Source organism: Micromys minutus (genome assembly GCF_963924665.1).
Source record: "Micromys minutus genome assembly, chromosome: X".
Classification (NCBI taxonomy): domain Eukaryota; kingdom Metazoa; phylum Chordata; class Mammalia; order Rodentia; family Muridae; genus Micromys; species Micromys minutus.
In genome coordinates, this window is record NC_137970.1 from 76,591,200 (window position 1) to 76,609,163 (window position 17,964).

Genomic DNA, 17,964 nt, shown 5'->3' on the forward strand with positions numbered 1-17,964 from the left:
TATTTCTTGTGCTCTTCTGGGTCATGCACATAGTAATTAACCATGTTACAGGACTCCTATTCCACATAAACCAGAGTCTCTTCTATGTGACTTTACATCTTATTCTGACTACTGCATTTCCCTATTCCTTTTCAGAGTCAACGATCTTGAAATTCCTTCTTCCTAATATCTTCTTTCTCAATGATATTCCCTTTGAAACATCTCCAATTTGGTTCAAACCTGACTTTATGTTGTCTCTCAAGGTTTGAGAATCAAACATACAGATAGCTCACACTGAAGGCTCAAACTCTGAGTTCAGTATATGAGAAGGAAATTGAATATATGATAAGTATATCCAAGGAAATTGAAGTTCAGAAAGCCCAAGTAATTTGCCTAAGGAGTAGAGCTAGTTAGTACATAAATTGTTATTGAATAAAAAGGCATCAGTTTCTGAGAGCACATGCATTTAGCATTCTTGCCATTAATTGCACGTGCTTGATCCACCTGTTAAGACTATCATGCTAAATTGTGATTGTTGTTTTTGTTGTTGTTGATAATGTGTTTCCTCATGGGTCTATTATTTCTGGAACATTAACAAAGTGTGGAATGAATAGTAGGTGTTCAGTAAATGCTTAAATGCATGAAAGGACATTGTTATAATTGATCTAATTGGTCTTCAGCAGGAAAGTATCGTTGCTAATCATCACCTTTGCTTTAATATCATCAGAGAATTTTGCAATGTTAGAGCTGCAAAGGGACCTTAGAGATAGCAAATTTAGATATGTAGAGGTTAAATAGCATGACCAAGGCCACTTCACTAGTTAGTTGCAGTCCAATGCTCTTCCCATGCCTTCTTCAATAGGTGTTAATGTTCCCTCCCTCCACTTTCTCTTTCCCAACCTGAATAACCCCAATGACAAGCAGCATGAAGATGATGGAAAGTCAGTAGAAAAATACATTGTGAATGTGATGGGCAGGCAAGTACTTTCAGCATTAACGAACACTTTCATCCTTGGTTCATATAAGTACTGGAGAGCTGCTTTGTTTTCAGTTTAAAATACCCCTTTCCCCTACTAGACCATGTCTTACATTTCTGTTAGTACTTTGGTTACCTTAATGAGATTTTCTTACCTCTGATTTATAAAACCATATCTTCTTTTCTAGCATTTCTAGTGTAGTGGTTTTTTTTTAAACCCACATTTCTAAGTCTTGTTCCATTTCATTGTTCTTTCTTTTTTTGTACTTTTTATGCTTGTATAATATAAAGTGCATTTTTAAAAACAACCATGTTGCTTGCTAATATGGTGTCAGAGTAAGAAGTTTCTCATATTTCAGAGAAGAATCAGTTAACTAGAACCCTCAATGAACCAAATGAGGATAGTAGGAGTGTTTTTATTTCAGAGAGTAGAGGCAAAGATCAAGTGAAGTAATATGTATAACAAGGCTTTAGATTCTCTTTCTGATATGTGTTATAGAATAATTTCAGTCTTTACTTAACTTCTTCTGGCCCCATCTTTGTGAAATAGGCACTATTATTAATAAATATTTGCTGCTTAATATAGATCCTCAAAACTTAGTGCCTGATACCCATTGATTTGCTCATGATTCTGAGGCTCAACTTAATTGGAACTATGTGCTCCATGTATATGATCTGTGTTTACTTGTATGATTTTTTTTCCATCAAAATGAACTCTGTAGGCTCAGTCATATATCTAGTGGATGCCTAGTAGGGATGGTAGGGATGACAAGAATAACTGTGCCACGTTTTATTCATTGTCCTGTAGAAAATTCTAGATCTGTTTCTCCAGTGGCAGATATATAAGCACTTTCTATTTCTGTTTGTTTATATTTTCTATAATATAAGCCAAAAGCAAGTTGTCAAAAGCAAGTCATCTGGCCAAACCCAGAGAAGGTGTGGACCACAAGAACGGACACCTGAAGGCCTTTGATAAAAGTAATTACTGCTGTTATTTTTAGCTAGTATATCACAGACTTAATCATACATATTTATAGGACCACTGAGAAAATTGGAGATAATGCATACCAAATATTAAGGTAGTAGATGCCAAAGAAACAATGGCTGAACTACTTACTGTCCCTGGTATATAATATGTAGTTTAGGTAATGGAAGCTTTCTTTTCTAAACATAATTTCTGCTCATATTCCTGTTCTCATTATTACTACAAGAAAATATGACTCAATAAACAAAAAAGACTTTAAACAAAACAAATGAGAACAAATAAAAATACAAATAAGAACTAAAACCAACCTCAGTTAAACTCACCAATACTACTCCCTATAAGCTTAAGGGAGGCTTGAAAAAGGATGATGGTGGCGGTGAAAGAAACAAATGATGGCCAGGGAAGCTGTGAAATTTCCCTTTTCTTGTGTCCCCCCCATTTTAATTTTATGTGTATGAGTGTTTTGCCGGCATGTTTGTTTGTGCACCATGTGTGTGCAATGTCATAGGAAGCCAGAAGAGAAAAACTTATCCCTCCATGGGGATGCTGGCAATTGAACGTAGGTCCTCTGGGGCACCCAGTACTTTGAACCACTGAGCCATCTCTCCTGCTCCAGAAACACTGTCTTAAGGGACAGGACAAGGCACTCCTAGCTAACAACAGCCGTGGTTGCCTGTATAGATTACAGTTGTGTGGCTACACAAGAATAAGCCTATAAATGTCCAACCATGAGTTGGGAAATGACACTGGTGCCCTGACATACTCAGGGGACATAATGGAAGGAAAAGTTTGCTGGAGAAAAAGGATTCATAGCTTTCAGTGGTGTAGCCACTGGTGAGTTGACCGTGCTCCATTGGATAATCCCATACTCATGCTTGATTGGATGGCCCTGGATTAACCTAGTTACTAAAACAGTAACAACAATAGTGGCAGCAACAGTAGTTGCAACAACAACAACAACCACAACAACACCCTACAGATCACTTGGAAATAAGAGAGATTTTTGTGAAATATGATTATGCGAGGGACTTTGCAGAACTGTGAGGGGGGATTGAGGAGAGCAAATATGGCCAGAATGTACTATGTACATGTATGCATTAATTTTAATTATCCAAAAATCTCCACGCAAACCAACCCATGTCTCTGATTTGAGAAATGATTTTATAAAGTAAATCATATCTAGAACAAAACACGGAGAAAAAGATTTCTCAGATGGAAGCTAACGGAGTATGCTGAGAATGAACACACATTCTGCATTCCTAGTCATGGGGTCTGACGAACTCCAGGTCACACAGGATTCTGAGAATTCAAAGAAAGTTTATTATGGTGATTAAAGCAGCGAAGAGCACAAAGATATTTAGCAAGCAATTGACGCAAGTAGTTTAAGTAAACCAGAGTTTTAGATTAACTATGCTTTCAAAACAATCTTCTTTAAATCTTTGAGTTCTTTATTTTTATTCATATGTATTAACTTTACAAAAATATGTTTTATTATGGCATTTTCTATGCTATATAAGGTACTTAGATCATATTTTATCCCTTCCCCATCTTTTATTCTTATTTCCCTCAACTTTCACTGTTCCCCCTCCACTTTCATTTCATTGCCTTTACTTTTTCTATTCTATACATGAGAGAAAACATATAATGTTTGGCTTTTCAGTATGGCTTATTTTATTTAACCTGATGATCTACAGTCACATCAACTTTCTTGCAAATAATCTCTCTCTCTCTTTTGTGTCTGAGTATTTACTAAATTATGTAAGTTTCATTACTCATTCATTATTCATTATTCATCTATTGATGGAACTCTAGACTGATTCCAAAATTTAACTAATGTGAAAAATTTCAGATTTTTGATGGGAAGAAACCTCAGAGGCCTTTTACTTTTAGCTGCTCTAAAAGAAAAACCATTTTAGGAATGGTTAACACTTTTGATTTTTAAATCAGGACTGTTTAATACTTTTAAAAGTTACTGTAACCTCCCAAATGTCTTTGTTTCTGTAATTTAAACTCATTAATATCTTTCAAATTAAAATCATAACCTGAGGAAAATTTAGCAAATAAAAGAATATGCAGGCTTATGTATTTTTGTGATTTTTTTCCCCAGAGAACTGGCTTATCAAGTACTATGTGCATTTTGGAAAACTTCTTTGTACATTCATGGGAGGATAAGAAAAAATGGTAAATAATGTCTTAGTGTTCTGAATAAGTTGTAGAGAATCCCAAGACTCTATGAACCACAGTTTGTAAATTGTTGCTGTGCAGTTGCTAGAAAGGAGTTGCCCTGCATCTTGAGACTGTATGATCTAGTGAAAGGCCCAACCTAGACATGTAAGATGAATTTTCTAATCTGTACTATCAGTTGATAATCAAATCTACCTCATATAGTTGTGAAGATTAAACAAAATTAGGCAGTATATCTCACCTATGTTGATGGACTTGCACAGAACTTGGCATACACCAGGATTTCAATAACTGTTGTCTCATCTTTGAAAAAAGACCCAATAACTCCCTGCCTCATGAGGCAGCTTAGTTAGGCTCTGGGTTTTTCAACATTTTCTCTTTCTGCCTTTCTATAACTCTTTTCTTTATCTTTGTGCTTTTTATTTTGCATAGAATAAGGTATCACCATTTCATATAAAAGCAATTGTGAGCCTCCATTTTGTGGTCTTTTTCCTTCTGCATAGAATGAAGCTTTGCCTATGCCTTTTAGATAAAAGCAATTGGGTATTTTCTTTTTGTGCTCTCTTTTTCTTATTATCAATACTAGGTATTGATAATTTTTGCTGGGTATACTTGATAACTTGGTAGGTATTTATTGAACACCTTTATGGTATATACCACTAATATAAAGGAATATTTCTGAGTTTGTATTCTAGATATAGGAGAGAGACAGGGAAAAAAAACAAGTACTAAGAAAGAATACGAACAGATGTGATAGGTCCTGTGATGGTAATGAAGCAATGTAGAAAAACAGGGATGATGTCAAAGAAGGATAATCATGTAATTTCTCCCTGTGGAAGTGAGACCTCAATAAGGTGCCAGCCAGATGAAGGAAAAAGTAAGTGCAAGTTTTGAATTTTTTCCAATTGTGATCAGAATCCATTGGAAGATAAAGTGCTTTGAATTATGTTTTGAAAATATCTTTTACCGTTTTGTGGGGAATTGAGGACAAGAATAGAAGTGGGGAGAACAGTTAAGCAACTCTTGAAATAGTTCAGGCACGAAGTGATGGTGCTTTGGAGGTGGTGAGAAGTTAGATTGAAAGAGAAGGCAGAGTCGATAGGATTTACAGATGGATCAAAGCATTGTGTCAAGAATAATGAGGAATCCAGAATGGTACCCTGAAGTTTTGGCCTGAATACTTAGCTGGGAGCTTGTGTCATTTACCAAAATGGGGAAGACTGTGTGAAGATCAGAGTGGGAGACACAATCAAGAGTTCAATTTGAGGTATATGTTAAGGTGCTTATGAGATCACTATAGACAGATGGAATGAAGGGTCTGGAGTTCAAGAGAGGACTATAAATTGCCATTTGAGTATTCTCAGTAGACAACATTCAAGAACTGAGTTCTAGAGCATTTTATTATTAGTCTCTGAAAATGGAAACAAGAACTGCTAAGGTACACTGAGAAAAATCGAAGGCCATTGGCAGTCATGTTAAGAGTGATGTCAAATAGTTTGAGTTAAAAGCTTGTTTTGTTGGTGGGGATATAGATCAGAGTCCATAGTGATTTTCTTATATATGTGAGCAACTCCTCTTCTCCAGGAGAGGGAGAGGTGTTGGGGAGAGGGAGAGAGAGGAAATGAGAACTTGTTTTGTGTAGGTTGGGGATATATTGAGATGTGAGGCAATGGAGAGGCCATTGTAGAGAATGTTTGGGAGAGTTTTGTTATGAAAGGGAGAAAAGAAATTGTGACAAAACTGAGTGTGTAGCCAAAGGAATTTTTTTTTTTTTGCTTAAGAACTAATGTTGTCTATTTGTTCATCAGAGAAGATACTTTAATATGTGATGGAAGGAGACACTGGAGCCATCACAGAGAGGCAGATTAATTGCTAAAGTGACATACTTGAATATCTGAGTGTAAGAGATCTTCTGCACAAGTGAAAGATTGAATTAACCTAGGAATATTGAAAATTACTACTGTGTAGCAGGGGAGCAAGCAGAGTATGTGGGTAGGAATGCAGGTGAGTTGCTAGACCTATTGGTTAGAAGATGAGTAAAACAGAAGTTTTCAAGCACTGCTGAATACTGTTGTCTTACTTTAAGTTTCTTTGCTGTGATTAAAAAAAAAAAAAAAAACACACACACATGACCAAAAGCAACCTGGGGAGAAAAGTGTTTATCTCATCTTACAACCTGTAGTTCATCATCCAGTATAAATTTAGGGCAGGAACTTGGAAGTAGGAACTGATACAGAAGCTACGGAATTGGTTACTTACTGGTTTTCTCCACAGGACTTTCTCAGCCTGCTTTCCTATACTATTCAAGACCTCCCAAGGTTTAGCACTGCTCACAATGATCTCATCCCTCTGATATAAATCACAAACAGAGAAAGTTCTCCACAACTTGCTTACAGGACATTGTTTTTAATTATGATTCCATTGTCTCAGACAACTTTAGTTTGTATTGACAGACAGCTAGTCAACACAACTCTCTTGAGCTTACAGCTTAAATATTTGCTATAGGACCATTATATTACTTACAGGGAATTATTTGCAATTAGAGTTAAGTGTAATGAAAGATGAAGTTCAGTTTGTGGAATAAGTTTCAGGACAACTAAGTTTAGGCAGTGAAGGAATTGGAAAATAGAAAGCTGGTGATAATGTAATAGAACAAGGGGTTCATGTTCCAGCCCCAGCAAGCAGCAGAACATGGCAGTTTTGGCCACATGTCTCTGGCTTTAGAGTCTAGAATAGAAGGGAACTACTGGGACAATTGATGCTGATTAGCTGGAGCTAAGAAATTAACAGTGATTAAGAAGAGACCAGTATCACTGAGCTGAAGTCTCCTGGGAAGTGTTTTCTCAGAGCACAAAGAATCTGTGTTCCAGAGACAGCCAAGGTTATTCCTCTTGCAGCAACTGTACTGGGTAAAGTGTAAGAGTCACCCAGTTGATACTGGTTTTGAAGGTATGAAGGGGTCATAAAGAGCAGCTGAGTTCTGACCCTGTAAAAGGTCATAGAAGGCCACTGGTGAAGGAGCAGCCTCCGTTGCAGTTGATAATCAAGGACTGAAGGGGTCATGCAAAGGAGTTGAGACTTGGCACCATGAAAAGAGCCTTTGAGAGGCTTTTTGTGAAGCCTCGTAGCAGCAGAAGACCCTGATGTATTGGAAATACCAGTACTATGGGATGATCACCAAGAAGAGCAGCAGCAGTGGAGTGGATAAACCTGAGATTAGAGTGCTACAGAAGGCAGAACTGGAAAAGTGACACCAGCTCTTTAGAGAAGCCCAGAAGATTATGTGTGGTTCTCAGACATTGAAACAAGAAGCTGCAACATTGAAGTTGCCTTGCCAACCTCAAGATTTTCAAGATGCAAGAGCCAGAGGATATCTCCCAAGGAATGCTGCTAACAGGGAGTGTAGCAAGCTCTGGAAAAGAAGTTTGTTTCAGTCAACAATGATGAAAAAGGAGTTGGAGATGTGATGACTGCTTTGAAATCAGACATGGAGATGCAGAGTTTGAAGTTTGCCCACTTGGTTTCCTGTCTTGCTTTGCAGACTAGAATTAAATGATTAAATGACTCTCATAAGAGACTTTGAACTTTTCACTTTTAACATTGTTGAGACTGCTATCAAATATGGGGACTTTGGAAGTTGGACTAAATGTATTTTGCATTAAGCTATGTTTAGGTATGGTTCCCATAGACTCTTATGTTTGAACAAGCCTATGGGGGCAAGGGAGTGGAATGTGTTGGTTTGTATATGCTCGTCCCAGGTAGTGGCACTGGTAGAAGTTGTGGCCCTGCTGGAGTAGGTGTGTCACTATGGGTGTGGACGTTAAGACTCTCATTCTAGCTGCTTAGAGTCAGTATTCTGCTAGCAGCCTTCAGATGAAGATATAGAACCCTCAGCTCCTCCTAAACCATGATTGCCTGGATGCCTGCCTTGATGATAATGAACTGAACCTCTGAACCTGTAAGCCAGCCACAGTTATGTTGTCCTTATAAGAGTTGCCTTGGTTATGGTGTCTGCTCACAGCAGTAAAACCCTAAGACAACAGCTCAGCCTTGATCAGCACATATGTGAATTTCATGTGGCTGATACAACTTCTAGAAAGACCTAGGATGAGAGTGTATGCTACTGACTCCACTTGGACTAGTTCAAGGTCTCCCACAGGAGAGTAAATGTTCTTCTTGAAAGCTTCTTTATCTATTCTATTTGGTGGAGAAGATGAATAAAAGCATCTGACAGGTAGGCCCTGTTAGTTGAAAAGTAGTGTGTTCCTGGACAGGGCATGATGAGCCAGCACAGTTCCCATGAAAGAGGTCCTTTATTGAAAGGGGAGAATCAAGGAAATGGTCGGGGTCTGTCTTTTATCCAGGGTGTTGTAGGTAACTCAAGTGATGACTCGCATGTACAGGTAATGCAGTTGAAGCATGGGCAGGGAATGTGTAGTGGTTGCCATGGCAACAGACGTAGGCAGGCCCTCCTTGCCTAGGGATGATGTCATCACTGGATTCAGAGGCCAGCTGTAAACAGCTTCTGACTCTAACAGAATCCACGTTATCTCTAAAGCTTTAGTTGGAGGGAGGAGAAGAATGCAAAGCTTGGGTGGGATATGTGTGTTCTACAGAAGGTTTCGGGTAGGGAGCTCGTTTACAAACAACCAAACTGATTCACACTCTGGATCTGTTAGAGAATGTTAGCATGACTTTTATTATTTTGTCAACAAAGTCTGTGAAGAAAATTGGGGCAGGAATTAGAGAAACTTGTCCAAAAATATGTGCTTGCATGTCTACTGGAAATGGCTGTGTTTGACTTCTAGAGAGTAGGGAAAAGAACAAATGGTGGAGGATGCTGTCTTCCTTTAGAGTCTTGGTTGCATAGGGAATCACTGTGATATCTATAGAAAGGGAGGTCAGGCTACCATCCAGGCTTTGGGAAAGAGGAGGAAAAACATACTTCCATGAAGGATTTCCAGAAACATCTGTTGATTTTAGCATACTGCAGTAGTCCACGGCAAACATGGGGTGTAAGAAATGTAATGCAGGAGCATTTAGGACTGTGGAGTCCAGACCTGTTCTCACAGGCTGCTATGCTGGAACACTCCTGCCTATTGTTAGATGATAGGGCCCAGGAACTGTGCAGTCAGTACTTAATTGGACTGCCTTAGCATCAGTGGGGGTTTAAATAAAAATGCTCCCATAGACCTATAGGGAGTGGCATTGTTGGGACTTATGGCCTTGTTGGTGTAGGTGTGCCTTATTGGAGGAAATGTGTCATTGGGGGTGGGCTTTGAAATTTCAGATGTTGAAACCAGGTGTAGTGTCCCTCTTCCTGCTGTCTGTGGATTCAGATGTAGAACGCTGAACTCCTTTCCGGCACCATATCTGTCTATAGGCTGCACATGCCATGCTTCTGGATGTAACAATAATGGACTAACCCTCTGAAACTGTAGGCTAGCCCAAATTAAATGTTTTCCTTTATAAGAGTTGCTGTGGTCTGTTGGAAAATGGCTGCCACTTCTCTGAAGCATAGAAAAGAGGGCAAAAGACAGCACAGAGAGAAACAGACAGAGATAGACAGACAGAGACAGGCAGACACACACACACAGAGAGAGACAGAGACAGAGAGAGAGAGAAAGGGAGGCAGGGAGAGAGAGAGAGAGAGAGAGAGAGAGAGAGAGAGAGAGAGAGAGAGAGAGAGAGAGAGAGAGAGAGAAAGGGAGGCAGGGAGAGAGAGGAGAGAGAGGATCTGCCTGCTGGGCAAAGTCAAGGCAGGTCAGAGCCTGTTGGCAGATTTCCCTGCCTGCTGAGGCATGGAAAAATAAGAGGAGTCTCAAGGCTAAGGGCCAGAGATTCTATTGACCTTGGTGAAAAGAACAGAGAGGGTTTGGGGATGGGAAACAAATGTCTTGGGTACATTTTAGCAAAATTGCTTTTGTTAGCTTGTGACTTTGCTTCCCATGCTATATAGTATAAGAAGGCTATGAGAGATACACTTGCTACTGGCTGGTATTCACCAAGCAGCAAAGAATGAAGATATAGAAGCATTTCTTCTACAGACTCATTTATTTGGTGCGCTAGGAATCATGGGACTTGGAGTTTGAGTAGAGATGCAAACCAGCCATATGAAAGGTTGACAGTTATATAGTCTGATGCTGTGGTCTTTAAATGGGCCATGATCTGTGATGGAAGAGGGAGGAGCATGAGCTTAAGTCAACAAAGTAGAGCAGCTGAGATGAACAGCGTGGGAAAGAAAACATGCAGGATATGAGAAAGCTGCATAGAACCCACCCTGCTAAAAATGTGATCCTCCTTTAGAACAAGAGACTGCACAAGAACAGGGGTGGTGTTCAGTGGGAGAGCAAATGCCTAGTGTGTAGGAAGGCATGGGCTCAGTCCTTGACAATACTACAAAATGAAAGAAAGAGAGACTCTGAGCAGAATGTTGAAGTTACAGAGGAATGTGATGATGGATTCTTGAGTTTCAGAGGATGCAGCAAAAGAGCATGAGGGGTTCATTGGTAAGACTATTGAGTCAGATTACAGAACATACAAAGCTTTAAGGAATTCAATGTATTGACACAGGCTGGGAAACTGGGAAGTTTAGGCAATTATGTTAAACAGAAGCAAATTAGTTCTGTTAGCTCTTAGGATGATGTAGATGATCAGACATATAAACTGCTTTTGGGCTGATTTCTTGTCCTCTTTGTATTGGAGAAGCTGGTCAGAGGTTAAGTGTTTTAATTAGGGTCTCTATCACTGTGATAAAACAGTATAGCCATAAGTTGACAGAAAATGGTTTATTTCACCTTTTAGCTTATAGTCCATCACTGTGGCAAGTCAGGGCAGGGACCTGAAGGTAGGAAAAGAAACAAAGGCCATAGAGGAGTGCCGCTTACTGGCTTGCTCATTATGGCCTGCTTGGCCAGCTTTCTTTTATTTTTTCCGATTTTATTGGATATTCTCTGTATTTACATTTCAAATGTTATACCCTTCCCCCCACTCTCCTCCATCCTCCCCCTCAAATTGCTTCCATGAAGGTGCTCCCTCTCCCAATTTGGCCAGCTTTCTTATAGCACACAGGACCACTAGTCTAGGGTGGGACCACTCCCAGTGAGATTGGTCCTCCTGTGTCAATCATTAATCAAGAAAATGCACCCAGGCTTGTCCACAGGGTAGTCTTGTGGGGAGCATTTTCTCAATTGATTCCCACTTCCAAAATGATTTTACCTGGTGTCAAGTTGACATAAAACTAGTTAGCACAATAAACTTTAGGAGAAGAGTTTACATGAGGAAGTCATGATCCTCTCTGGACTCTTTTCAGATTTTTGCTGGCTTTTTAAAAATCTGAGGTAAGAAACTTCTTAGGTCATTTTAGTAATGACAGTACTTTGTGAAAAACCACAAATCAGACTCCTCAGGTCCCTGTTAATCTCCAATAAAGCCAATTCTAATAACTGAATGATGTTAAGTGAAAGATGCGTGCTTTCTATTTAAACACAGTTTTGGCCAAGTCCCATAGGCACTCCAATCACCATCCAACTTGATGTTCCTTGAGGACCCTCATTTTATTTGTTATGCATTTATTGTGGAAATATTCAAGGCTACTCAGAAAAATAGAATTCAAATAATGGGTTCTCATATGCTTTACTGCTTAGATTTAATAGTTTTTGATGGAAACATTTGGCATACGTTCTTCATCCATTTTCTCTTACCAAAATGCCTTTGAGAAAATTGCAGACATTTTGGACCTCTTATTCTAAGTAGTTAAGTAAGCTAAGTCTTCTACATAGAAATTCTATAAATGACAGCCTCTTTCAAAACATGATGCCAAGAACAAAACATGAACATTCCAGAAGCAGATTGACTGTCCAGGTGTACAAATGTAATGTTTAGAAGTTACTTTGGTTAATACAGGTTACAGTTTCTAAAATTGTTCATTTAACAGGCCCAACACATTATTGACTCATGCACATTTGTGGTCAGCTAAAGTCCCCGAGTTCTTTGCACATAGACTGCCACTGCCAAGTCAAGCTTCACTCAGTTCGTATTTGTGTAATTGAATTTTTGTTGGTTTTAGCCTATTGAAAATATTTTGAATTGGTATTCTGCCCTCCAGTGAATTAGTTAATCCTTTTACATTTTGGTTCATCACCAAAGTTGATAAGTAAACCTTTTATATATTCACGCAAGTATACAGCAGCTACTTTCTAAAATTGAAGCTTATGCTGCTTCAAAATTGTAGAGCCTGCAATAAGAGCATTAGGAGTGAACTTTTTGTAGGAGAAATGACTTGAGTGTTTCTGATAAATGACTGAAATCCATCTCTCTTGATGGTATCTGAGTACAGTTCCCTGACACATTCTAAATCATTCTACAGTGACTTTTGAATATAATCAGTCACTAAATGGTTTCTTCCTATAGTCTTGGAAACACCTACATTATTCCGGGCAGTTACATCTAGGGGTGGGGTTGGCATTCTGAAAACCCTATGGGTTCACTTGGTAGATTAAGCTCACAATTACAGAGGAAAGAAATTAAATCTCAGAACTGTGGTGTGGCAAGGAAGCTAAATGGAGACCCCCTGGTTCTGCTTAAACTTAGAAAATGGGAGCACACAAGGAGCATGTCAACTGTTAGACAAATGATATTTTTGTAAATTTCAAAACTCAATATATATATGACTCAGCAGAAGGCATAATCTTGGCAATATGCAAAGCTCAAAATAGCAAATCAGTATTACAGAACTCTATACTCAATATAGTTCTCAATTTTCAGGTATTTCAGAATGAAAGATCTCTGACATCAGCCTGAAGGGGAGGCACCATAGCATAGAAATTTAAATCATAGCTATTGGAACATAATTGTCTAAATCTGAAGCCTGTTTATTATATTTATTGATTATCTTAAGCTATTTATTTTTTCCTTTTTTATTGGACACATTTTATTTACATTTCAAATGTTACCCTTTTTATAGTTACCCCCCCATCCCATATCCCTCCCCCTGCTTCTATGAGGGTGCTCCCCCACCCACCTACTTCCACCTCACCACTTTGGCATTTCCCTACGATGGGGGCATCCAGCCTTCACAGGACCAAGTTCCTCCCCTCCCACTGATGCCAGATAAAGGCATCCTCTGCTACATATGCAGCTGGAGCCATGGGTCTCTCAGTGTGTGCTCTTTGGTTGGTAGTTTAGTCCCTGGGAGCTCTGGGGGGTTTGCTTGGCTTATATTTTTGTTCTTCCTATGGGGTTGCAAACCCGTTCGACTCCTTCAGTTGTATTCTTTGGGTTTGTGGATTGTAGCATGTTTATCCTGTACTTTACAGCAAACATCTACTTTTAAGTGAGTAAATACCATGTGTCTTAGTTAGGGTTTTACTGCTGAAAACAGACACGACGATCAAGGTAACTCTTCCAAATGATAGACCCCCGAATTTGGGGAAGCCCCTCATTCAATTACCAGGAGAACGCAAACCCAAGAACTCACAGAGATCCAATCTTGCTGAAATCAGGCAAGAGGTTTACTGGGGGCGGGGAGCAGAGCTCCGGGGACGACACATATCTCACGCAGGAGGTAGAGGAGTCGACCCCGAACTCAATTAGGGGGACATATTTATAGGGAAAATTACATAGTAGTTAGCAACAAGTGCATAGCAATTTCATTGATTCATTTAAATTGGCACACTCTGCCTGTTTTGGACATGTTCAACACTAGGCCATCCTGTTTTGGGGCACACTGACCTTCATACTTGTTTTTCACAGGACTACGGAGCCAGACCTTATCGAGACCAGGTGGTCTGCGATTTTTGTCCTCAGCCTTGAGACATACTTGTTCTCAAGGCAGGGTTAGTGGGGCCACCTCGAAATTTTAACTCTTTCACAAGGATGGCATCTAATTGAAACTAGCTTAAAGGTTCAAAGATTCAGTCCATTATCATCAAGGTGGGAACATGGTAGCATCCAGGAAGGCATGATATAGACAGAGCAGAGAGTCCTACATCTTTATCTGAAGGCTGCTAGCAGAATACTGGCTTCCAGGTGCTACAGTGAGGGTATTAAAGTCCATATCCACTGTGACACACCTACTCCAACAAGGCCATACCTCCAAATAGTGGCACTCAGTGGGGCAAGCATATACAAACCATCACTTTCCACTCTCTCGTTCTTATAGACTTGTTCAGACATATGAGCCAGTGTAGTCCATATTTAGCCATACCATAATAAAAACGTACATTTAGTCTAACTTTTAAAGTCACTGTAGTCTATAGCAGTTTCAACAATTTTAAGTCTCTTCTGAGATCCATCCAATCACTTAACTATAATCCCTGAATCAAGACAGGAAACCAGCTGGGCAAACTCCAAATTCTGCATCTCCATGTCTGATGTCAAAGCAGTCTTCAGATCTCCAACTCCATTTTTATCTTTGTTGACTGCAACAAGCTTCTTTTCCTAGGTTGGTTCCACTCCTTGTTAGCAGTTTTCTACATCAGATATCCCACAGCTCTGACATCTATAACATCTCGGGGTCTCCAGGTCAACTTCAGCTTTCAAGCTCCTTGTTCCATTATCTGAGATCCACATATGATCTTCTGGGCTCCTCCAAAGGGCTCGTGTCACTTCTTCAGCTCCGCCCGCTGTAGAACTCTAGGCTCTGGTTGATCCACTACCCTGCTGCTGTTCTTCTTGGTGATCATCCCATGGTACTGGCATCTCCAATATACTGTAATCTTCCACTCCAACTAGGCTTCACCAATAACCTCATAGGTTCTTTTTATGGTGCCAAGTCTTAACTCCTTTGCACAACCCCTCCAGTCCTTGATTATCAACTGCAACTGAGGCTTCCCTTCACCAGTAGTCTTCTATGACCTCTCATAGGGCCAAGCCTCAGCTGCTCTTCTTGACCCTTTCATGCCTTCAAAACCAGCACCACCTGGGTGACTCTTACACATTACCCAGTACAGTTGCAGCAGGAGGAATAACCTTGGCTATCTCTGGAACACAGCTTCTTTGTTCTCTGAGAAAACAGTTCTCAGACTATTTCAGCTCAGTGATGCTGGTCTCTTCTTAATCACCACTAATTTCTTAGCTGCAGCTAACCAGTATCAATCACCTCAATAGTCCCTTCTATTATGGACTCTAAAGCAAGAGCCATGTGGCCAAATATACCAAGTTTTGCTGCTTGCTGAGGCTTGAACATGGCCTACCCCCTTGTTATATTATATTATCACCAGCTTTCTGTTTTCCAATTCCTTCACTGCCTAAGCTTGGCTGTCCTGTAACTTGCTCTGTAGACTGACTTTGAACTCAGAGGTCTTTATGCCTCTTTCCTAAACACTGGACCTAAGTTTAGCTGTGTGGGATTTTGCCCTAAGGTCACTACTCCCTTAATTCAATTTAATATACTTGAACACAGAATTCAGCTCCATTTTACTTCTGAGTTCCCCTTTAATACTCCAATCATATATTTTATATTTTACCTTTCTCAGCTTGCTCCTTTTCATTAAAATGTCCTTCATAAGAGTGAACTTTAGTAACTACACAACAGAATTTACACCAGGCAGTTTTGAGACTTCCCTTTTCAAAGCAATTAATCTAAATTTCTTCATCTTAGCCTCAGTCAGACTCTCAGGACAATACCAAAAAGCAGCCACATTCCCCAAATTACCATAAAACAGTCTCTGTGCCAGGTACTGAAAAATCTCCACTGAGACCTTTTGGGCCAGGGTAGCACAGTTCAAACCACTTATAGCAACAAAATCTTCCACATTCCTTATAGGATTGCCTATTAAGTCTCATTTTAAGTGTTTCACTGCTTTCCAAAGCCAAAGTCCCCAAATCCATATTTTTCCAAACAAAAAAAACATGGTCAGACCAAATCACAGCAATACCCCACTCCTGGTACCAATTTCTGTCTTAGGGTTTTAAAAACACCATGATCAAGGCAACTCTTATAAGGACTGCATGCATTTGGGGCTGGCTTATAGGTCCAGAGGTTCAGTTTATTATCATCAAGGTGGGAACATGGCATCATCCAAGCAGGCATAGTGCAGACAGAGCTGAGAGTTCTACATCTTCATCTGAAGGCTGCCAGCAGAATACAGGTTTCCAGGCAGCTGGGGTGAGAGTATTAAAGCCCACTTCCACAGTGACATACTTACTCCAACAAGGCCACACCTCCAAATAGTGACACTCCATGGGTCAAGCATATACAAACCATCACACCATGCATGGCTTTTTGTGTCTGGGTTACCTCACTCAAAATGATATTTTTTAGTTCAATCCATTTGTCTGAAAAATTCATGATGCATTTATTTTTAATAGCTAAAAAGTGTTCCATTGATCATGAACCACATTTTCTGTATCTATTCTTCAGTTGAGGGACATATAGGTTCCTTCTAGTTTCTGGCTATTATGAATAAAGCTGATATGAATATAATCGAGCAAGAGTCCTTGTGGAATGGTGAAGCATCTTTTGAATATTTGCCCAAGAGTGTTATATATTTATTTATTTTTATTTCACTTATTTGCTTGTCAAGTACATCTGTGCACTATGTGCATGCATTATTGGTACAAGCCAGAGGAGGGCACTGGATCCCTGCAAACAGGAGTTAAAGTTTTGAGTTGCCATATGAGTGCTGGTCCTTTGGAAGAGCAACCAATATTCTTAATCTTTGAGCCATCACATTAGCCTTCAATAATTTTGTTTTTAAAAATTTTTTTCTTTACTATGTTCTAGGATATTTTACTTTATTTGTTATATCCCTAAAATATTTTATTTTTTATACCGCTAGAATCAACAAGTCTTTCATTTATGGGTTAATTATATTGGAAATCCATGACAAATGTATTGGATGTGGCTATCATTGTATCAGAAACATTGCTCATTTTGATTGATATTTTTGGAAAATGCACATGTGGACTAAGATGCATTCCAAATTTGTATCAATCAAATTTACACAAAGGATACAATCTCACAAGTCTACCTTAGAGTACCATGACTCTCTTGTGTGACAATATTCCCAGGGACACATTTATATAGTTAATTTTATCACTGGCATTTCTGATGTGAATTAAAAAATTTCTTCTGGAATCTATATTTTCACATATTAAATATATTAGCTTTCTTATGTAATCTATATTTTCACACATTAAATCTATTAGCTTTCTTATGTAATCTATATTTTCACATATTAAATCTATTAGCTTTATACAGAGTTAGAATTGCTGCCACCAGCATCACTCTTCTCAATCAAGGCACAGTCATTTTTCTCTAGAAGGTGTCTGTTAAAAATACAGTTTTAACCTGTGAGGGAAAACTTTTAGCACATTAGCTAGCTGTCACCTCACAGAGATCATGGCTGTGATCTCTGAGATCCCTCTGTCGTGGCACCTCTGTCACTCCGTAAACATTCATTTCTGTTTCAGTGACCTGTAAGCTCTTCGAATGAGAACATAGTTTAATCATATCACCAAAGGCTGGAACATAGCAGCTCATCTATGGATACTTCTTGAAGGGATGAATAAATGCATGAGAGGACATGATGCTTGAGGACATATGCCGGGGAATGTGAAATAGAAAATGATTACTTACAAGCTGGCAAAGGCAGGAAAGGGCAAGTCTGGATAGAAGAATAAAACAGGATTATGTCTTTTTGCAAAACTGTACAAATTGTTGTGGGAACACTGCACAATTAAAGGCAGGACTTAACTGAATACTGGCCTCAAAGTTTAAAGCTTCTGGGAAGCTGTGACTAAAGAAGTTAATGTCTTAGGCTGGCTACTTCCTGTTGGAATTTGAATTTTACTGTAAGTGGGGTAGAGAACTTGAGGGGGGAGTTTAAGTAAAAGA

The 17,964-nt window shown here is 39.3% G+C and overlaps 1 pseudogene across 1 annotated transcript in view; it reads right to left on the reverse strand.

The window, feature by feature from the left end:
* Positions 1-17,320: 17,320 nt before the first annotated feature.
* Positions 17,321-17,964, reverse strand: part of LOC308415043 (ras GTPase-activating protein-binding protein 1-like) — a 48,663-nt pseudogene continuing 48,019 nt past the window's right edge. Inside the window, exon 2 of the transcript in view lies at positions 17,321-17,396. The product of the transcript in view is annotated as a ras GTPase-activating protein-binding protein 1-like (transcript). The remainder of the gene's footprint in view (positions 17,397-17,964) is intronic.